The sequence below is a fragment of the Ambystoma mexicanum genome, chromosome 12, assembly GCF_040938575.1.
Source record: "Ambystoma mexicanum isolate Mex_15411 chromosome 12, UKY_AmexF1_1, whole genome shotgun sequence".
NCBI classification, from domain to species: Eukaryota; Metazoa; Chordata; class Amphibia; order Caudata; family Ambystomatidae; genus Ambystoma; species Ambystoma mexicanum.
The window spans coordinates 336,703,131-336,727,414 of NC_090936.1; positions in this window are offsets into that span (position 1 = coordinate 336,703,131).

A 24,284-nucleotide genomic window follows, 5' to 3' on the forward strand; every position below is an offset into this window, starting at 1 on the left:
CATGAGATGTGATATCCAATTCCTTCCCATTCCAAACCTGAGACCCTTCCTATTGGATGAGATGTGATATCCAACTCCTTCCCATTCCAACCCTGAGACCCTTCCTATAGCATGAGATGTGATGTCTCAATGCTTCTAATACCAAACCTGATATCCTTCCTATAACATGAGATGTGATATCCAACTCCTTCCATTCCAATCCTGAGACCCGTCCTATAGCATGAGATGTGATATCTCAATGCTTATACCAAACCTGAGACCCTTCCTATAGCATGAGATGTGATATCCAACTCCTTCCCATTCCAATCCTGAGACCCTTCCTATAGCATGAGATGTGATATCTCAATGCTTCTAATACCAAATCTGAGATCCTTCCTCTAACATGAAATGTGATATCCAACTCCTTCCCTTTCCAAACCTAAGAGCCTATCTATAGCATGAGATGTGATATCCAAGTCCTTCCCATTCCAATCCTGAGACCCTTCCTATAACATGAGATGTGATATCCAACTCCTTCCCATTCCAACCTGAGACCCTTCCTATAGCATGAGATGGGATATCCAACTCCTTCCAAATCCAATCCCGATACCCTTCCGATAGCATGAGATGTGATATCCCAATGCTTCTACCAAACCTGAGACCCATACTATGGCATGAGATGTGATATCAAACTCCTTCCCATTCTAATCCTGAGACCCTTCCTATAGCTTGAGATGTGATATCCAACTCCTTCCCATTCCAATTCTGAGACCCTTCCTATAGCATGAGATGTGATATCCAACTCCTTCCCATTCCAATCCTGAGACCCTTCCTATAGCATGAGATGTGATGTCTCAATGCTTCTAATACCAAACCTGATATCCTTCCTATAACATGAGATGTGATATCCAACTCCTTCCCGTTCCAAACCTGAGACCCTTCCTTTAGCATGAGATGTGATATCCAGCTCCTTCCCATTCCAATCCTGAGACACTTCCGATAGCATGAGATGTGATATCCAGCTCCTTCCCATTCCAATCCTGAGACACTTCCGATAGCAGAGATGTGATATCTCAATGTTTATACCAAACCTGAGACCCTTCCTATAACATGAGATGTGATATCCAACTCCTTCCCATTCCAATCCTGAGACCCTTCCTATAGCATGAGATGTGATATCTCAATGCTTCTACCAAACCTGAGACCCTTCCTATAGCATGAAATGTGATATCCAACTCCTTCACTTTCCAAACCTGAGAGCCTTCCTATAGCATGAGATGTGATGTCTCAATGCTTCTAATACCAAACCTGATATCCTTCCTATAACATGAGATGTGATATCCAACTCCTTCCATTCCAATCCTGAGACCCTTCCTATAGCATGAGATGTGATATCTCAATGCTTCTACCAAACCTGAGACCCTTCCTATAGCATGAAATGTGATATCCAACTCCTTCACTTTCCAAACCTGAGAGCCTATCTATAGCATGAGATGTGATATCTAAGTCCTTCCCATTCCAATCCTTAGACCCTTCCTACAGCATGCAATATGATATCTCAATGATTCTAATAAAAAAACCTGAGACCCGTCCTATAACATGAGATGGGATATTCAACTCCTTCCCATTCCAATCCTGAGACACTTCCGATAGCAGAGCTGTGATATCTCAATGTTTATACCAAACCTGAGACCCTTCCTATAACATGAGAAGTGATATCCAACTCCTTCCCTTTCCAAACCTGAGACCCTTCCTTTAGCATGAGATGTGATATCCAGCTCCTTCCCATTCCAATCCTGAGACACTTCCGATAGCATGAGATGTGATGTCTCAATGCTTCTAATACCAAACCTGATATCCTTCCTATAACATGAGATGTGATATCCAACTCCTTCCATTCCAATCCTGAGACCCTTCCTATAGCATGAGATGTGATATCTCAATGCTTCTACCAAACCTGAGACCCTTCCTATAGCATGAAATGTGATATCCAACTCCTTCACTTTCCAAACCTGAGAGCCTTCCTATAGCATGAGATGTGATGTCTCAATGCTTCTAATACCAAACCTGATATCCTTCCTATAACATGAGATGTGATATCCAACTCCTTCCATTCCAATCCTGAGACCCTTCCTATAGCATGAGATGTGATATCTCAATGCTTCTACCAAACCTGAGACCCTTCCTATAGCATGAAATGTGATATCCAACTCCTTCACTTTCCAAACCTGAGAGCCTATCTATAGCATGAGATGTGATATCTAAGTCCTTCCCATTCCAATCCTTAGACCCTTCCTACAGCATGCAATATGATATCTCAATGATTCTAATAAAAAAACCTGAGACCCGTCCTATAACATGAGATGGGATATTCAACTCCTTCCCATTCCAATCCTGAGACACTTCCGATAGCAGAGCTGTGATATCTCAATGTTTATACCAAACCTGAGACCCTTCCTATAACATGAGAACTGATATCCAACTCCTTCCCTTTCCAAACCTGAGACCCTTCCTTTAGCATGAGATGTGATATCCAGCTCCTTCCCATTCCAATCCTGAGACACTTCCGATAGCATGAGATGTGATATCCAGCTCCTTCCCATTCCAATCCTGAGACACTTCCGATAGCAGAGATGTGATATCTCAATGTTTATACCAAACCTGAGACCCTTCCTATAACATGAGATGTGATATCCAACTCCTTCCCATTCCAATCCTGAGACCCTTCCTATAGCATGAGATGTGATATCTCAATACTTCTAATACCAAACCTGAGATCCTTCCGATAACATGAGATGTGATATCTCAATACTTCTAATACCAAACCTGAGATCCATCCTATAACATGAGATGTGATATCCAAATCCTTCCCCTTCCAAACCTGAGACCCTCCCTTTAGCATGAGATGTGATATCCAACTCCTTCCCATTCCAATCCTGAGACCCTTCTGATAGCATAAGATATATCTCAATGCTTCTATACCAAACCTGAGATCCTTCCGATAGCATGAGATGTGATATCTCAATACTTCTAATACCAAACCTGAGATCCTTCCTATAACATGAGATGTGATATCCAAATCCTTATCTTCCAAACCTGAGACCCTTCCTTCCTTTATCCAACTCCTTCCCATTCCAATCCTGAGACTCTTCTGATAGCATAAGATTTGATATCTCAATGCTTCTATACCAAACCTGAGATCCTTCTGATAGCATGAGATGTGATATCTCAATACTTCTACCAAACCTGAGATCCTACCTCTAACATGAAATGTGATATCCAACTCTTTCCCCTTGCAAACCTGAGAGCCTTCCTTTAGCATGAGATGTGATATCCAAGTCCTTCCCATTCCAATCCTGAGACCCTTCCTATAACATGAGATGTGATATCCAACTCCTTCCCATTCCAACCTGAGACCCTTCCTATAGCATGAGATGGGATATCCAACTCCTTCCAAATCCAATCCCGATACCCTTCTGATAGCATGAGATGTGATATCCCAATGCTTCTACCAAACCTGAGACCCATACTATGGCATGAGATGTGATATCAAACTCCTTCCCATTCTAATCCTGAGACCCTTCCTATAGCTTGAGATGTGATATCCAACTCCTTCCCATTCCAATTCTGAGACCCTTCCTATACCATGAGACTTGATATCTCAATGCTTCTAATACCAAACCTGAGACCCGTCCTATAACATGAGATGTGATATCCAAATCCTTCCCCTTCCAAACCTTAGACCCTTCCTTTATCATGAGATGTGATATCCAATTCCTTCCCATTCCAATCTTGAGACCCTTCCGATATCATGAAATGTGATATCTCAATGCTTCTAATATCAAACTTGAGACCCTCCTTATAGCATGAGATGTGATATCCAAGTCCTTCCCATTCCAAACCTGAGACCCTTCCTACGGCATGAGATGTCATATTCAACTCCTTCCCATTCCAATCCTGAGACCCTTCCTATAGCATGAGATGTGATATCCAACTCCTTCCCATTCCAATCCTGAGACCCTTCCTATAGCATGAGATGTGATGTCTCAATGCTTCTAATACCAAACCTGATATCCTTCCTATAACATGAGATGTGATATCCAACTCCTTCCATTCCAATCCTGAGACCCTTCCTACGGCATGAGATATCATATTCAACTCCTTCCCATTCCAATCCTGAGACCCTTCCTATAGCATGAGATGTGATATCCAACTCCTTCCCATTCCAATCCTGAGACCCTTCCTATAGCATGAGATGTGATGTCTCAATGCTTCTAATACCAAACCTGAGATCCTTCCTATAACATGAGATGTGATATCCAACTCCTTCCATTCCAATCCTGAGACCCGTCCTATAGCATGAGATGTGATATCTCAATGCTTATACCAAACCTGAGACCCTTCCTATAGCATGAGATGTGATATCCAACTCCTTCCCATTCCAATCCTGAGACCCTTCCTATAGCATGAGATGTGATATCTCAATGCTTCTAATACCAAACCTGAGATCCTTCCTCTAACATGAAATGTGATATCCAACTCCTTCCCTTTCCAAACCTAAGAGCCTATCTATAGCATGAGATGTGATATCCAAGTCCTTCACATTCCAACCCTTAGACCCTCCTACAGCATGCAATATGATATCTCAATGATTCTAATACCAAACCTGAGACCCGTCCTTTAGCATGAGATGTGATATCCAAATCCTTCACATTCCAATCCTGAGACCCTTCCTATAGCATGAGATTTGATATCTCAATGCTTCTAATACCAAACCTGAGATCCTTCCTATAACATGAGATGTGATATCCAATTCCTTCCCATTCCAAACCTGAGACCCTTCCTATTGGATGAGATGTGATATCCAACTCCTTCCCATTCCAACCCTGAGACCCTTCCTATAGCATGAGATGTGATGTCTCAATGCTTCTAATACCAAACCTGATATCCTTCCTATAACATGAGATGTGATATCCAACTCCTTCCATTCCAATCCTGAGACCCGTCCTATAGCATGAGATGTGATATCTCAATGCTTATACCAAACCTGAGACCCTTCCTATAGCATGAGATGTGATATCCAACTCCTTCCCATTCCAATCCTGAGACCCTTCCTATAGCATGAGATGTGATATCTCAATGCTTCTAATACCAAATCTGAGATCCTTCCTCTAACATGAAATGTGATATCCAACTCCTTCCCTTTCCAAACCTAAGAGCCTATCTATAGCATGAGATGTGATATCCAACTCCTTCCCATTCCAACCTGAGACCCTTCCTATAGCATGAGATGGGATATCCAACTCCTTCCAAATCCAATCCCGATACCCTTCCGATAGCATGAGATCTGATATCCCAATGCTTCTACCAAACCTGAGACCCATACTATGGCATGAGATGTGATATCAAACTCCTTCCCATTCCAATCCTGAGACCCTTCCTATAGCATGAGATGTGATGACTCAATGCTTCTAATACCAAACCTGATATCCTTCCTATAACATGAGATGTGATATCCAACTCCTTCCATTCCAATCCTGAGACCCTTCCTATAGCATGAGATGTGATATCTGAATGCTTCTACCAAACCTGAGACCCTTCCTATAGCATGAGATGTGATATCCAACTCCTTCCCATTCCAATCCTGAGACCCTTCCTATAGACTGAGATGTGATATCTCAATGCCCCTAATACCAAACCTGAGATCCTTCCTCTAACATGAAATGTGATATCCAACTCCTTCACTTTCCAAACCTGAGAGCCTATCTATAGCATGAGATGTGATATCTAAGTCCTTCCCATTCCAATCCTTAGTCCCTTCCTACAGCATGCAATATGATATCTCAATGATTCTAATAAAAAAACCTGAGACCCGTCCTATAACATGAGATGGGATATTCAACTCCTTCCCATTCCAATCCTGAGACACTTCCGATAGCAGAGCTGTGATATCTCAATGTTTATACCAAACCTGAGACCCTTCCTATAACATGAGATGTGATATCCAACTCCTTCCCGTTCCAAACCTGAGACCCTTCCTTTAGCATGAGATGTGATATCCAGCTCCTTCCCATTCCAATCCTGAGACACTTCCGATAGCATGAGATGTGATATCCAGCTCCTTCCCATTCCAATCCTGAGACACTTCCGATAGCAGAGATGTGATATCTCAATGTTTATACCAAACCTGAGACCCTTCCTATAACATGAGATGTGATATCCAACTCCTTCCTATTCCAATCCTGAGACCCTTCCTATAGCATGAGATGTGATATCTCAATACTTCTAATACCAAACCTGAGATCCTTCCGATAACATGAGATGTGATATCTCAATACTTCTAATACCAAACCTGAGATCCATCCTATAACATGAGATGTGATATCCAAATCCTTCACCTTCCAAACCTGAGACCCTCCCTTTAGCATGAGATGTGATATCCAACTCCTTCCCATTCCAATCCTGAGACCCTTCTGATAGCATAAGATATATCTCAATGCTTCTATACCAAACCTGAGATCCTTCCGATAGCATGAGATGTGATATCTCAATACTTCTAATACCAAACCTGACATCCTTCCTATAACATGAGATGTGATATCCAAATCCTTATCTTCCAAACCTGAGACCCTTCCTTCCTTTATCCAACTCCTTCCCATTCCAATCCTGAGACTCTTCTGATAGCATAAGATTTGATATCTCAATGCTTCTATACCAAACCTGAGATCCTTCCTATAACATGAGATGTGATATCCAACTCCTTCCATTCCAATCCTGAGACCCTTCCTATAGCATGAGATGTGATATCTCAATGCTTCTACCAAACCTGAGACCCTTCCTATAGCATGAAATGTGATATCCAACTCCTTCACTTTCCAAACCTGAGAGCCTTCCTATAGCATGAGATGTGATATCCAGCTCCTTCCCATTCCAATCCTGAGACACTTCCGATAGCATGAGATGTGATATCCAGCTCCTTCCCATTCCAATCCTGAGACACTTCCGATAGCAGAGATGTGATATCTCAATGTTTATACCAAACCTGAGACCCTTCCTATAACATGAGATGTGATATCCAACTCCTTCCCATTCCAATCCTGAGACCCTTCCTATAGCATGAGATGTGATATCTCAATACTTCTAATACCAAACCTGAGATCCTTCCGATAACATGAGATGTGATATCTCAATACTTCTAATACCAAACCTGAGATCCATCCTATAACATGAGATGTGATATCCAAATCCTTCCCCTTCCAAACCTGAGACCCTCCCTTTAGCATGAGATGTGATATCCAACTCCTTCCCATTCCAATCCTGAGACCCTTCTGATAGCATAAGATATATCTCAATGCTTCTATACCAAACCTGAGATCCTTCCGATAGCATGAGATGTGATATCTCAATACTTCTAATACCAAACCTGACATCCTTCCTATAACATGAGATGTGATATCCAAATCCTTATCTTCCAAACCTGAGACCCTTCCTTCCTTTATCCAACTCCTTCCCATTCCAATCCTGAGACTCTTCTGATAGCATAAGATTTGATATCTCAATGCTTCTATACCAAACCTGAGATCCTTCCTATAACATGAGATGTGATATCCAACTCCTTCCATTCCAATCCTGAGACCCTTCCTATAGCATGAGATGTGATATCTCAATGCTTCTACCAAACCTGAGACCCTTCCTATAGCATGAAATGTGATATCCAACTCCTTCACTTTCCAAACCTGAGAGCCTTCCTATAGCATGAGATGTGATGTCTCAATGCTTCTAATACCAAACCTGATATCCTTCCTATAACATGAGATGTGATATCCAACTCCTTCCATTCCAATCCTGAGACCCTTCCTATTCCATGAGATGTGATATCTCAATGCTTCTACCAAACCTGAGACCCTTCCTATAGCATGAAATGTGATATCCAACTCCTTCACTTTCCAAACCTGAGAGCCTATCTATAGCATGAGATGTGATATCTAAGTCCTTCCCATTCCAATCCTTAGACCCTTCCAACAGCATGCAATATGATATCTCAATGATTCTAATAAAAAAACCTGAGACCCGTCCTATAACATGAGATGGGATATTCAACTCCTTCCCATTCCAATCCTGAGACACTTCCGATAGCAGAGCTGTGATATCTCAATGTTTATACCAAACCTGAGACCCTTCCTATAACATGAGAAGTGATATCCAACTCCTTCCCTTTCCAAACCTGAGACCCTTCCTTTAGCATGAGATGTGATATCCAGCTCCTTCCCATTCCAATCCTGAGACACTTCCGATAGCATGAGATGTGATATCCAGCTCCTTCCCATTCCAATCCTGAGACACTTCCGATAGCAGAGATGTGATATCTCAATGTTTATACCAAACCTGAGACCCTTCCTATAACATGAGATGTGATATCCAACTCCTTCCCATTCCAATCCTGAGACCCTTCCTATAGCATGAGATGTGATATCTCAATACTTCTAATACCAAACCTGAGATCCTTCCGATAACATGAGATGTATCTCAATACTTCTAATACCAAACCTGAGATCCATCCTATAACATGAGATGTGATATCCAAATCCTTCCCCTTCCAAACCTGAGACGCTCCCTTTAGCATGAGATGTGATATCCAACTCCTTCCCATTCCAATCCTGAGACCCTTCTGATAGCATAAGATATATCTCAATGCTGCTATACCAAACCTGAGATCCTTCCGATAGCATGAGATGTGATATCTCAATACTTCTAATACCAAACCTGAGATCCTTCCTATAACATGAGATGTGATATCCAAATCCTTATCTTCCAAACCTGAGACCCTTCCTTCCTTTATCCAACTCCTTCCCATTCCAATCCTGAGACTCTTCTGATAGCATAAGATTTGATATCTCAATGCTTCTATACCAAACCTGAGATCCTTCTGATAGCATGAGATGTGATATCTCAATACTTCTACCAAACCTGAGATCCTACCTCTAACATGAAATGTGATATCCAACTCTTTCCCCTTGCAAACCTGAGAGCCTTCCTTTAGCATGAGATGTGATATCCAAGTCCTTCCCATTCCAACCTGAGACCCTTCCTATAGCATGAGATGGGATATCCAACTCCTTCCAAATCCAATCCCGATACCCTTCCGATAGCATGAGATGTGATATCCCAATGCTTCTACCAAACCTGAGACCCATACTATGGCATGAGATGTGATATCAAACTCCTTCCCATTCTAATCCTGAGACCCTTCCTATAGCTTGAGATGTGATATCCAACTCCTTCCCATTCCAATTCTGAGACCCTTCCTATACCATGAGACTTGATATCTCAATGCTTCTAATACCAAACCTGAGACCCGTCCTATAACATGAGATGTGATATCCAAATCCTTCCCCTTCCAAACCTTAGACCCTTCCTTTATCATGAGATGTGATATCCAATTCCTTCCCATTCCAATCTTGAGACCCTTCCGATATCATGAAATGTGATATCTCAATGCTTCTAATATCAAACTTGAGACCCTCCTTATAGCATGAGATGTGATATCCAAGCCCTTCCCATTCCAAACCTGAGACCCTTCCTACGGCATGAGATGTCATATTCAACTCCTTCCCATTCCAATCCTGAGACCCTTCCTATAGCATGAGATGTGATATCCAACTCCTTCCCATTCCAATCCTGAGACCCTTCCTATAGCATGAGATGTGATGTCTCAATGCTTCTAATACCAAACCTGATATCCTTCCTATAACATGAGATGTGATATCCAACTCCTTCCATTCCAATCCTGAGACCCTTCCTACGGCATGAGATATCATATTCAACTCCTTCCCATTCCAATCCTGAGACCCTTCCTATAGCATGAGATGTGATATCCAACTCCTTCCCATTCCAATCCTGAGACCCTTCCTATAGCATGAGATGTGATGTCTCAATGCTTCTAATACCAAACCTGATATCCTTCCTATAACATGAGATGTGATATCCAACTCCTTCCATTCCAATCCTGAGACCCTTCCTACAGCATGCAATATGATATCTCAATGATTCTAATAAAAAAACCTGAGACCCGTCCTATAACATGAGATGGGATATCCAACTCCTTCCCATTCCAATCCTGAGACACTTCCGATAGCAGAGATGTGATATCTCAATGTTTATACCAAACCTGAGACCCTTCCTATAACATGAGATGTGATATCCAACTCCTTCACGTTCCAAACCTGTGACCCTTCCTTTAGCATGAGATGTGATATCCAGCTCCTTCCCATTCCAATCCTGAGACACTTCCGATAGCATGAGATGTGATATCTCAATGCTTCTAATATCAAAACTGAGACCCTCCCTATAGCATATGTGATATCTAAGTCCTTCCCATTCCAATCCTGAGACCCTTCCTATAGCATGAGATGTGATATCTCAATGCTTCTACCAAACCTGAGACCCTTCCTTTAGCATGAGATGTGATATCCAACTCCTTCCCATTCCAATCCTGAGACCCTTCCTATAGCATGAGATGTGATATCTCAATACTTCTAACACCAAACCTGAGATCCTTCCGATAGCATGAGATGTGATATCTCAATACTTCTAATACCAAACCTGAGACCCTTCCTTTACCATGAGATGTGATATCCAACTCCTTCCCATTCCAATCCTGAGACTCTTCTGATAGCATAAGATTTGATATCTCAATGCTTCTATACCAAACCTGAGATCCTTCTGATAGCATGAGATGTGATATCTCAATACTTCTAATACCAAACCTGAGATCCTACCTCTAACATGAAATGTGATATCCAACTCTTTCCCCTTGCAAACCTGAGAGCCTTCCTATAGCATGAGATGTGATATCCAAGTCCTTCCCATTCCAATCCTGAGACACTTCCTATAACATGAGATGTGATATCCAACTCCTTCCCATTCCAACCTGAGACCCTTCCTATAGCATGAGATGGGATATCCAACTCCTTCCAAATCCAATCCCGATACCCTTCCGATAGCATGAGATGTGATATCCCAATGCTTCTACCAAACCTGAGACCCATACTATGGCATGAGATGTGATATCAAACTCCTTCCCATTCTAATCCTGAGACCCTTCCTATAGCTTGAGATGTGATATCCAACTCCTTCCCATTCCAATTCTGAGACCCTTCCTATAGCATGAGATGTGATATCCAACTCCTTACCATTCCAATCCTGAGACCCTTCCTATAGCATGAGATGTGATGTCTCAATGCTTCTAATACCAAACCTGATACCCTTCCTATAACATGAGATGTGATATCCAACTCCTTCCCATTCCAATCCTGAGACCCTTCCTATAGCCTGAGATGTGATATCTCAATGCCCCTAATACCAAACCTGAGATCCTTCCTCTAACATGAAATGTGATATCCAACTCCTTCACTTTCCAAACCTGAGAGCCTATCTATAGCATGAGATGTGATATCTAAGTCCTTCCCATTCCAATCCTTAGACCCTTCCTACAGCATGCAATATGATATCTCAATGATTCTAATAAAAAAACCTGAGACCCTTCCTATAACATGAGATGGGATATCCAACTCCTTCCCATTCCAATCCTGAGACACTTCCGATAGCAGAGATGTGATATCTCAATGTTTATACCAAACCTGAGACCCTTCCTATAACATGAGATGTGATATCCAACGCCTTCCCATTCCAAACCTGAGACCCTTCCTTTAGCATGAGATGTGATATCCAGCTCCTTCCCATTCCAATCCTGAGACACTTCCGATAGCATGAGATGTGATATCTCCATGCTTCTAATATCAAAACTGAGACCCTCCCTATAGCATATGTGATATCTCAATACTTCTAACACCAAACCTGAGATCCTTCCGATAACATGAGATGTGATATCTCAATACTTCTAATACCAAACCTGAGATCCATCCTAGAACATGAGATGTGATATCCAAATCCTTCCCCTTCCAAACCCGAGACCCTCCCTTTAGCATGAGATGTGATATCCAACTCCTTCCCATTCCAATCCTGAGACCCTACTGATAGCATAAGATATATCTCAATGCTTCTATACCAAACCTGAGATCCTTCCGATAGCATGAGATGTGATATCTCAATACTTCTAATACCAAACCTGAGATCCTTCCTATAACATGAGATGTGATATCCAAATCCTTATCTTCCAAACCTGAGACCCTTCCTTTATCATGAGATGTGATATCCAACTCCTTCCCATTCCAATCCTGAGACTCTTCTGATAGCATAAGATTTGATATCTCAATGCTTCTATACCAAACCTGAGATCCTACCTCTAACATGAAATGTGATATCCAACTCTTCCTATAGCATGAGATGTGATATCCAAGTCCTTCCCATTCCAATCCTGAGACCCTTCCTATAACATGAGATGTGATATCCAACTCCTTCCCATTCCAACCTGAGACCCTTCATATAGCATGAGATGGGATATCCAACTCCTTCCCATTCCAATTCTGAGACCCTTCCTATACCATGAGACTTGATATCTCAATGCTTCTAATACCAAACCTGAGACCCGTCCTATAACATGAGATGTGATATCCAAATCCTTCCCCTTCCAAACCTTAGACCCTTCCTTTATCATGAGATGTGATATCCAACTCCTTCCCATTCCAATCTTGAGACCCTTCCGATATCATGAAATGTGATATCTCAATGCTTCTAATATCAAACTTGAGACCCTCCTTATAGCATGAGATGTGAGATCCAAGTCCTTCCCATTCCAATCCTGAGACCCTTCCTATAGCATGAGATTTGATATCTCAATGCTTCTAATACCAAACCTGAGACCCTTCCTATAACATGAGATGGGAATATCCAATGTGATATCCAACTCCTTCCCATTCCAATCCTGAGACCCTTCCTATAGCATGAGATGTGATATCTCAATGCTTCTAATATCAAACTTGAGACCCTCCCTATAGCATGAGATGTGATACCCAAGTCCTTCCCATTCCAATCCTGAGACCCTTCCTATAGCATGAGATGTGATATCTCAATGCTTATAACAAAACCTGAGACCCTTCCTATAACATGAGATGTGATATCCAACTCCTTCCCATTCCAATCCTGAGACCCTTCCTATAGCCTGAGATGTGATATCTCAATGCCTCTAATACCAAACCTGAGATCCTTCCTCTAACATGAAATGTGATATCCAACTCCTTCACTTTCCAAACCTGAGAGCCTATCTATAGCATGAGATGTGATATCCAAGTCCTTCCCATTCCAATCCTTAGACCCTTCCTACAGCATGCAATATGATATCTCAATGATTTTAATAAAAAACCTGAGACCCGTCCTATAACATGAGATGGGATATCCAACTCCTTCCCATTCCAATCCTGAGACACTTCCGATAGCAGAGATGTGATATCTCAATGTTTATACCAAACCTGAGACCCTTCCTATAACATGAGATGTGATATCCAACTCCTTCCCGTTCCAAACCTGAGACCCTTCCTTTAGCATATGTGATATCCAGCTCCTTCCCATTCCAATCCTGAGACACTTCCGATAGCATGAGATGTGATATCTCAATGCTTCTAATATCTAAACTGAGACCCTCCCTATAGCATATGTGATATCTAAGTCCTTCCCATTCCAATCCTGAGACCCTTCCTATAGCATGAGATGTGATATCTCAATGCTTATCCTTGATTCCTGTAGTAAATTGATTTCCTTTGCAGGCCGACTCCTGTCACGAATGCCTTGTCTGCATGCATTCTCTCCTGGCCATTCGCTCACCGTGGCTATTTGCCTACCCCCTTCCTCTCTCAGTGGATGGACTTCTCCATCCTAGCCTCCTACCACTCAACTCCGCCTACTTGGAGAATTCAACATGAGCCTGTATGCTCCCTGACCTGGACTTTTACGAGATCTGCAACTCTTCATGTCGCTGGCCGTACACACTGCAGGGAATACTCAGGATTTTCTGATCTCAGACCTCCCCCTCTGTAACCCTCCCAACAATCCTCTCCCGTGGTGATCAAGTTCTCATCTTCAAAGAAGGCTAACTGCCAGCTGTTCCTCCTCAGAGGAGTTCTCCCTTTCTGTCCCTGCTCCCTGCACCGTTTCGCGTTGAAAACACTCGCTTCCCTGCTCTCTTATTTAGACGCTTTTCCTTCTCAGAGGCCTTCTTGCTTTCTGCCCTTTTCGCGTTGCAAGTACTCGCTTCCCAGCTCTCTGGTTTAGACGCGTGTTCCCTGCCTTCTCTCCTCTTCCCGCTGCCTTCAAATCAAAAAATGAGCTCCAAAAGATACACAGTGCTCAGAATGCTCTATAACACCCATTATTCAACATATAGCCGTAACCCGCTAGACGTATTGATACGTGCTGTAAACTAGCAAAAACAGCCAGAAAATGTACTTTCCTCGCGTTTTGTAAATGCTAATTCTGATGGGTTCCCATGTATACTGTCCGTGCGTTTGTTGTCGAATCCTGAAGTTTTTAACCAGTTCTCCCATACAAGGGGGGGTCAACGTCTACTGCTGTTCACAGGCTGAATGTATACGGCTGAAATCTTCAAGGCATTATCAGCTTTAATGACTGTTTTGGAACGTGTATTTGTCATCTGTTAATGCAGTCGCCCTGTGTTCATCGTCCCTTCTACTTTACAGGCTGCACTCCCCTGGTGATCACATTCTCCTCTCCAGAGCAGGCTGACTACCAGCTGCCCCTCCTCATAGGCGTTCATCCTTTCTGTCCCTGCTCCCTGCACCGTTTCGCGTTGCATGTACTCGCTTCCCAGCTCTCTGGTTTAGATGCGTGTTCCCTGCCTTCTCTCCTCTTCCTACAGCCTTCCAATGAGCTCCACAAGATACAGTGTTCAGAATGCTTTATAACACCCATTATTCAACATATTGCTGTAACCCGCTAGACGTATTGTAACGTGCTAAAAACGAGCAGAAACAGCTAGAAAATGTACTTTCCTCGCGTTTTGGTAAATGCGAATTCTGGTGGATTCCCATTTTGTACTCTGTTCGTGCGTTTGTTCAGTCGAATCCTGGTCTTTTGAACCACTCTTCTCCCATACAAGGGAGGGTTAAAATGTGTTGTTCACAGGCTGAATTTATACTGCTGAAATGCTCGCTTCCCTGCTTTCTGGTTTAGACGCGTGTACCCTGCATTTACCAAAACGCGAGGGAAGTACATTTTCTAGCTGTTTTTGCTAGTTTTTAGCACGTTTCAATACGTCTAGCGGGTTACAGCTATATGTTGAATAATGGGTGTTATAAAGCATTCTGAACACTATCTTGTGGAGCAAATTGGAAGGCTGTAGCAAGAGGAGAGAAGGCAGGGAACACGCATCTCAACCAGAGAGCTGGGAAGCGAGTACATGCAACGCGAAACGGTGCAGGGAGCAGGGACAGAAAGGATGAACACCTATGAGGAGGAGCAGCTGGTAGTTAGCCTGCATAGGAGAGAAGAATGTGATCACTAGGGGAGTGCAGCCTGTAAACTAGAAGGAACGATGAACAAAGGGCGACTGCATTAACAGATGGCAAATAAACGTTCCAAAACAGTCAGGAAAGCTGATAATGCCTTGAAGATTTCAGCCGTATACATTCAGCCTGTGAACAGCAGATGTTGACCCCCACTCCCTTGTATGGGAGAACAGTGATTAAAAACTTCAGGATTCGACACAAACGCACGGACACAGTACATACAACATGGGAACCCACCAGAATTCGCATTTACAAAAACGCGAGGGAAGTACATTTTCTAGCTATTTTTGCTAGTTTTTTAGCACGTTTCAATACGTCTAGCGGGTTACAGCTATATGTTGAATAATGGGGTTATAAAGCATTCTGAACACTATCTTGTGGAGCTCATTGGAAGGCTGTAGGAAGAGGAGAGAAGGCAGGGAACACGCATCTAAACCAGAGAGCAGGGAAGCGAGCATTTCAGCAGTATAAATTCAGCCTGTGAACAACACATTTTGACCCTCCCTTGTATGGGAGAAGAGTGGTTCAAAAGACCAGGATTCGACTGAACAAACGCACGAACAGAGTACAAAATGGGAAGCCACCAGAATTCGCATTTACCAAATCGCGAGAAAAGTACATTTTCTAGCTGGTTCTGCTCTTTTTTAGCACGTTTCAATACGTCTAGCGGGTTACAGCTATATGTTGAATAATGGGGTTATAAAGCATTCTGAACACTATCTTGTGGAGCTCATTGGAAGGCTGTAGGAAGAGGAGAGAAGGCAGGGAACACGCATCTAAACCAGAGAGCAGGGAAGCGAGCATTTCAGCAGCATAAATTCAGCCTGTGAACAACACATTTTGACCCTCCCTTGTATGGGAGAAGAGTGGTTCAAAAGACCAGGATTCGACTGAACAAACGCACGAACAGAGTACAAAATGGGAAGCCACCAGAATTCGCATTTACCAAAACGCGAGAAAAGTACATTTTCTAGCTGGTTCTGCTCTTTTTTAGCACGTTTCAATACGTCTAGCGGGTTACAGCTATATGTTGAATAATGGGTGTTATAAAGCATACTGAACACTATCTTGTGGAGCTCATTGGAAGGCTGTAGGAAGAGGAGAGAAGGCAGGGAACACGCATCTAAACCAGAGAGCTGGGAAGCGAGTACATGCAACGCGGAACGGTGCAGGGAGCAGGGACAGAAAGGATAAACGCCTATGAGGAGGAGCAGCTGGTAGTCAGCCTGCTCTGGAGAGGAGAATGTGATCACCAGGGGAGTGCAGCCTGTAAAGTAGAAGGGACGATGAACACAGGGCGACTGCATGAACAGATGGCAAATACACGTTCCAAAACAGTCAGGAAAGCTGATAATGCCTTGAAGATTTCAGCCGTATACATTCAGCCTGTGAACAGCAGTAGACGTTGACCACCCCCCCCCCCCCTTGTATGGGAGAACAGTGGTTAAAAACTTCAGGATTCGACAACAAACGCACGGACAGTACATACATGGGAACCCATCAGAATTAGTATTTACAAAAACGCGAGGAAAGTACATTTTCTAGCTGTTTTTGCTAGTTTACAGCACGTTTCAATACGTCTAGCGGGTTACGGCTATATGTTGAATAATGGGTGTTATAGAGCATTCTGAGCACTGTGTATCTTTTGGAGCTCATTTTTTGATTTGAAGGCAGCGGGAAGAGAGAAGGCAGGGAACACGCGTCTAAACCAGAGAGCTGGGAAGCGAGTGTTTGCAACGCGAAACGGTGCAGGGAGCAGGGACAGAAAGGGAGAACTCCTCTGAGGAGGAACAGCTGGCAGTTAGCCTTCTTTGGAGATGAGAACTTGATCACCACGGGAGAGGATTGTTGAGAGGGTTACAGAGGGGGAGGTCTGAGATCACAAAATCCTGAGTATTCCCTGCAGTGTGTAGGGCCAGCGACATGAAGAGTTGCAGATCTCGTAAAAGTCCAGGTCAGGAAGCATACAGGTTCATGTTGAATTCTCCAAGTAGGCGGAGTTGAGTGGTAGGAGGCTAGGATGGAGAAGTCCATCCACTGAGAGAGGAAGGGGGTAGGCAAATAGCCACGGTGAGCGAATGGCCAGGAGAGAATGCATGCAGACAAGGCATTCGTGACAGGAGTCGGCCTGCAAAGGAAATCAATTTACTACAGGAATCAAGGATAAGCATTGAGATATCACATCTCATGCTATAGGAAGGGTCTCGGGATTGGAATGGGAAGGACTTAGATATCACATATCATGCTATAGGGAGGGTCTCAGTTTTGATATTAGAAGCATTGAGATATCAAATCTCATGCTATCGGAAGTGTTTCAGGATTGGAATGGGAAGGAGCTGGATATCACATCTCATGCTAAAGGAAGGGTCTCAGGTTTGGAACGGGAAGGAGTTGGATATCACATCTCATGCTAAAGGAAGGGTCTCAGGTTTGGAACGGGAAGGAGTTGGATATCACATCTCATGTTATAGGAAGGATCTCAGGTTTGGTATTAGAAGTATTGAGATATCACATCTCATGCTATCGGAAGGATCTCAGGTTTGGTATAGAAGCATTGAGATATATCTTATGCTATCAGAAGGGTCTCAGGATTGGAATGGGAAGGAGTTGGATATCACATCTCATGCTAAAGGGAGGGTCTCAGGTTTGGAAGGGGGAGGATTTGGATATCACATCTCATGTTATAGGATGGATCTCAGGTTTGGTATTAGAAGTATTGAGATATCACATCTCATGCTATAGGAAGGGTCTCAGGATTGGAATGGGAAGGAGTTGGATATCACATCTCATGCTAAAGGAAGGGTCTCAGCTTTGGTAGAAGCATTGAGATATCACATCTCATGCTATAGGAAGGGTCTCAGGATTGGAATGGGTAGGACTTAGATATCACATATGCTATAGGGAGGGTCTCAGTTTTGATATCAGAAGCATTGAGATATCACATCTCATGCTATCGGAAGTGTCTCAGGATTGGAATGGGAAGGAGCTGGATATCACATCTCATGCTAAAGGAAGGGTCTCAGGTTTGGAACGGGAAGGAGTTGGATATCACATCTCATGTTATAGGAAGGGTCTCAGGTTTGGTATAAACATTGAGATATCACATCTCTGCTATGGGAAGTGTCTCAAGATTGGAATGGGAAGGAGTTGGATATCCCATCTCATGTTATAGGACGGGTCTCAGGTTTTTTATTAGAATCATTGAGATATCATATTGCATGCTGTAGGAAGGGTCTAAGGATTGGAATGGGAAGGACTTGGATATCACATCTCATGCTATAGATAGGCTCTCAGGTTTGGAAAGTGAAGGAGTTGGATATCACATTTCATGTTAGAGGAAGGATCTCAGGTTTGGTATTAGAGGCATTGAGATATCACATCTCAGGCTATAGGAAGGGTCTCAGGATTGGAATGGGAAGGAGTTGGATATCACATCTCATGGTATAGGAAGGGTCTCAGGTTTGGTATAAGCATTGAGATATCACATCTCATGCTATAGGAAGGGTCTCAGGATTGGAGTGGAAGGAGTTGGATATCACATCTCATGTTATAGGAAGGATCTCAGGTTTGGTATTAGAAGCATTGAGACATCACATCTCATGCTATAGGAAGGGTCTCAGGATTGGAATGGGAAGGAGTTGGATATCACATATGCTATAGGAAGGGTCTCAGGATTGGAATGGGAAGGAGTTGGATATCACATCTCATGGTATAGGAAGGGTCTCAGGTTTGGTATAAGCATTGAGATATCACATCTCATGCTATAGGAAGGGTCTCAGGATTGGAGTGGAAGGAGTTGGATATCACATCTCATGTTATAGGAAGGATCTCAGGTTTGGTATTAGAAGCATTGAGACATCACATCTCATGCTATAGGAAGGGTCTGAGGATTGGAATGGGAAGGAGTTGGATATCACATCTGCTATGGGAAGGGTCTCAGGTTTGGTATAAGCAGTGAGATATCACATCTCATGCTATAGGAAGTGTCTCAGGATTGGAATGGGAAGGAGTTGGATATCACATCTCATGTTATAGGAAGGATCTCAGGTTTGGTATAAGCATTGAGATATCACATCTCTGCTATCGGAAGGGTCTCAGGATTGGAATGGGAAGGAGTTGGATATTCCCATCTCATGTTATAGGAAGGGTCTCAGGTTTGGTATTAGAAGCATTGAGATATCACATCTCATGCTATAGGAAGGGTCTCAGGATTGGAATGGGAAGGACTTGGATATCACATCTCATGCTATAGGGAGGGTCTCAAGTTTGATATTAGAAGCTTTGAGATATCACATCTCATGATATCGGAAGGGTCTCAGGATTGGAATGGGAAGGAGATGGATATCACATCTCATGATAAAGGAAGGGTCTAAGGTTTGGAAGGGGAAGGATTTGGATATCACATCTCATGTTATATTACGGGTCTCAGGTTTGGTATTAGAAGCATTGAGATATCAAGTCTCATAGTATAGGAAGGGTCTCAGAATTGGAATGGGAAGGAGTTGGATATCACATCTCAAGCTATAGGAAGGGTCTCAGGATTGGAATGGGAAGGACTTGGATATCACATCTCATGCTATAGGAAGGCTCTCAGGTTTGGAAGGGGAAAGAGTTGGATATCACATTTCATGTTAGAGGTAGGATCTCAGGTTTGGTATTAGAGGCATTGAGATATCACATCTCATGCTATCAGAAGTGTCTCAGGAATGGAATGGGAAGGAGTTGGATATCACATCTCGTGCTAAAGGGAGGGTCTCAGGTTTGGAAGGGGAAGGATTTGGATATCACATCTCATGTTATAGGAAGGATCTCAGGTTTGGTATTAGAAGCATTGAGATATCACATCTCATGCTATCAGAAGGGTCTCAGGATTGGAATAGGAAGGAGTTGGATATCACATCTCATGCTAAAGGAAGGGTCTCAGCTTTGGTAGAAGCATTGAGATATCACATCTCATGCTATAGGAAGGGTCTCAGGATTGGAATGGGTAGGACTTAGATATCACATATGCTATAGGGAGGGTCTCAGTTTTGATATTAGAAGCATTGAGATATCACATCTCATGCTATCGGAAGTGTCTCAGGATTGGAATGGGAAGGAGCTGGATATCACATCTCATGCTAAAGGAAGGGTCTCAGGTTTGGAATGGGAAGGAGTTGGATATCACATCTCATGTTATAGGAAGGGTCTCAGGTTTGGTATAAACATTGAGATATCACATCTCTGCTATCGGAAGTGTCTCAGGATTGGAATGGGAAGGAGTTGGATATCCCATCTCACGTTATAGGACGGGTCTCAGGTTTGTTATTAGAATCATTGAGATATCATATTGCATGCTGTAGGAAGGGTCTAAGGGTTGGAATGTGAAGGACTTGGATATCACATCTCATGCTATAGATAGGCTCTTAGGTTTGGAAAGGGAAGGAGTTGGATATCACATTTCATGTTAGAGGAAGGATCTCAGGTTTGGTATTAGAAGCATTGAGATATCACATCTCATGCTATAGGAAGAGTCTCAGGATTGGAATGGGAAGGAGTTGGATATCACATCTCATACTATAGGAAGGGTCTCAGGTTTGGTATAAGCATTGAGATATCACATCTCATGCTATAGGACGGGTCTCAGGATTGGAATGGAAGGAGTTGGATATCACATCTCATGTTATAGGAAGGATCTCAGGTTTGGTATTAGAAGCATTGAGACATCACATCTCATGCTATAGGAAGGGTCTCAGGGTTGGAATGGGAAGGAGTTGGATATCACATCTCATCCAATAGGAAGGGTCTCAGGTTTGGAATGGGAAGGAATTGGATATCACATCTCATGTTATAGGAAGGATCTCAGGTTTGGTATTAGAAGCATTGAGATATCAAATCTCATGCTATAGGAAGGGTCTCAGGATTGGAATGTGAAGGATTTGGATATCACATCTCATGCTAAAGGAAGGGTCTCAGGTTTGGTAGAAGCATTGAGATATCACGTCTCTGCTATCGGAAGGGTCTCAGGATTGGATTGGGAAGGAGTTGGATATCCCTTTTCATGCTATAGGAAGGGTCTCAGGATTTGAATGGCAAGGAGTTGGATATCACATCTCATGCCATAGGAAGGGTCTCAGGTTTGGTATAAACATTGAGATATCACATCTCTGCTATCGGAAGTGTCTCAGGATTGGAATGGGAAGGAGTTGGATATCCCATCTCATGTTATAGGACGGGTCTCAGGTTTGTTATTAGAATCATTGAGATATCATATTGCATGCTGTAGGAAGGGTCTAAGGGTTGGAATGTGTTAGGAAAGATTTCGTAATTGTAGGTAATTTTCCTTCCATGTGGCAACCCCTAAACTTTTTGCTGTTCTTTTACACCTTGTTCTTGACTTTGCCAGAGAAGTGCAGCCTTCTGCCGCACTCTGCGCTTTCGCTCCTTTCTTACGGGGAAACTGACATGCCCTTAAGACAGTCAGTACCGGGGAACGCTGTTTCCCGTAGTTTCTTTTATCGTGTTGCGGCTTTAGTGCAACATGACACAAGAGGGCACTGTAAGCTAAGTTACAGCTCTCTTTGGGTCTCTAGCCTTCTACAGGCCCTAGATACTCTTTTAGGATGGTATTTTGATCGGTGCAAGTCATTCAGGGACTGGAATGGTGGCAGCGATCGTTTTGTTTATTTTGAGCTCCTTTTGGCGTTCTGAGCACGTTTTTCGCACTGAACCCAAAATGGTGGCCTGGCTCCCAAAATGGCCAGACCACGAGGCTCCTTTGTCCTGTCCACTGACCGTCTTGCTCCCTTCACCTTCCCCAGGTCGGGCGACCCGGGGCCTTCCTTATTTGGGCATGTACTTTCCCGCGAAACGTGGTTGCTTTCGCGGGCTTCTACATGTCCTTTGTGTGCCTCCAGGGTGTGGGCTGGGATGTCTGGTCCCAATACACATCCTGGGTGCCAGAGAGTCTAGGGTGGTGTGAATGCCTGGGACCACCGTGGTCCGTGATTGGTCCACGTATGGTATGTGTGTTGATGAGCGGATCTCCCATTGGCTCCCCTCCGTTTTGGCGCGAAGGGAACCGTGGATAAGAGGGAGCTGGAAACACCACTACCATGTCGATCTCCTGAGTTCTCACGAATGAAGGAATACAGGAGCCAAGTATCCTGCAACTACGAGGCTGGACCGAGGAATCGCTGGTGACCCGCTGAAGGAATCCTCCTTTGCACTGCTGTCGTCCTTTGAAACCCTTTCCTCCTTGGATCGAACCAGAAGGCCTGTACTGGCGCTTCGACCTTTGGAATAGCAGGAACAGCTATTCCCGGCGACTTCATCAACTCCTGCCAAGTAAGCCTTCGGAAGTGTCTCTGGGCCATCCAGTTGACTGACCAGCTTACAAGGGAGTCCTTCTCTGTAACTGCCGCCAGGTTGTGTTGTATTTCGAGTCCTTGTCACTCTCCCACGCTTCGTACGCTTGGCGTCCCCAGGTCTGAAGGGAGGAGTGTACAAGCATTTGGTATAAGCATTGAGATATCACATCTCATGCTATAGGAAGGGTCTCAGGATTGAAATGGGAAGGAATTGGATATCACATCTCATGCTATAGGAAGGGTCTCGGATTTGGTATAAGCATTGAGATATCACTTCTCATGCTAAAGGGAGGGTCTCAGGATTGGAATGGGAAGGAGTTGTATATGACATCTCAGGCCATAGGAAGGTTCTCAGGTTTGGTATAAGCATTGAGATATCACATCTCTGCTATCGGAAAGGTCTCAGGATTGGAATGGGAAGGAGTTGGATATCCCATCTCATGTTATAGGAAGGGTCTCAGGTTTGGTATTAGAAGCATAGAGATATCACATCTCATGCTATAGGAAGGGTCTCAGGATTGGAATGGGAAGGACTTGGATCTCACATCTCATGCTATAGGGAGGGTCTCAAGTTTGATATTAGAAGCATTGAGATAACAAATCTCATGATATCGGAAGGGTCTCAGGATTGGAATGGGAAGGAGTTGGATATCACATCTCATGATAAAGGAAGGGTCCAAGGTTTGGAAGGGGAAGGATTTGGATATCACATCTCATGTTATAGGACGGGTCTCAGGTTTGGTATTAGAAGCATTGAGATATCAAGTCTCATGGTATAAGAAGGGTCTCAGAATTGGAATGGGAAGGAGTTGGATATCACACCTCAAGCTATAGGAAGGGTCTCAGGATTGGAATGGGAAGGAGTTTGATGTCACATCTCATGCCATAGTATGGGTCTCAGGTTTGGTAGAAGCATTGGGATATCACATCTCATGCTATCGGAAGGGTATCAGTATTGGATTTGGAAGAAGTTGGATATCCCATCTCATGCTATAGGAAGGGTCTCAGGTTGGAATGGGAAGGAGTTGGATATCACATTTCATGTTATAGGAAGGGTCTCAGGATTGGAATGGGAAGGACTTGGATATCATATCTCATGCTATAGGACGGGTCTCAGGTTTGTTATTAGAATCATTGAGATATCATATTGCATGCTGTAGGAAGGGTCTAAGGATTGGAATGGGAAGGACCTGGATATCACATCTCATGCTATAGAACGGCTCTCAGGTTTGGAAAGGGAAGGAGTTGGATATCACATCTCATGTTATAGGATGGATCTCAGGTTTGGTATTAGAAGTATTGAGATATCACATCTCATGTTATCGGAAGGATCTCAGGTTTGGTATTAGAAGAATTGAGATATCACATCTCATGCTATAGGAAGGGTCTCAGGATTGGAATGGGAAGGAGTTGGATATCACATCTCATGCTAAAGGAAGGGTCTCAGGTTTGGTAGAAGCATTGAGATATCACATCT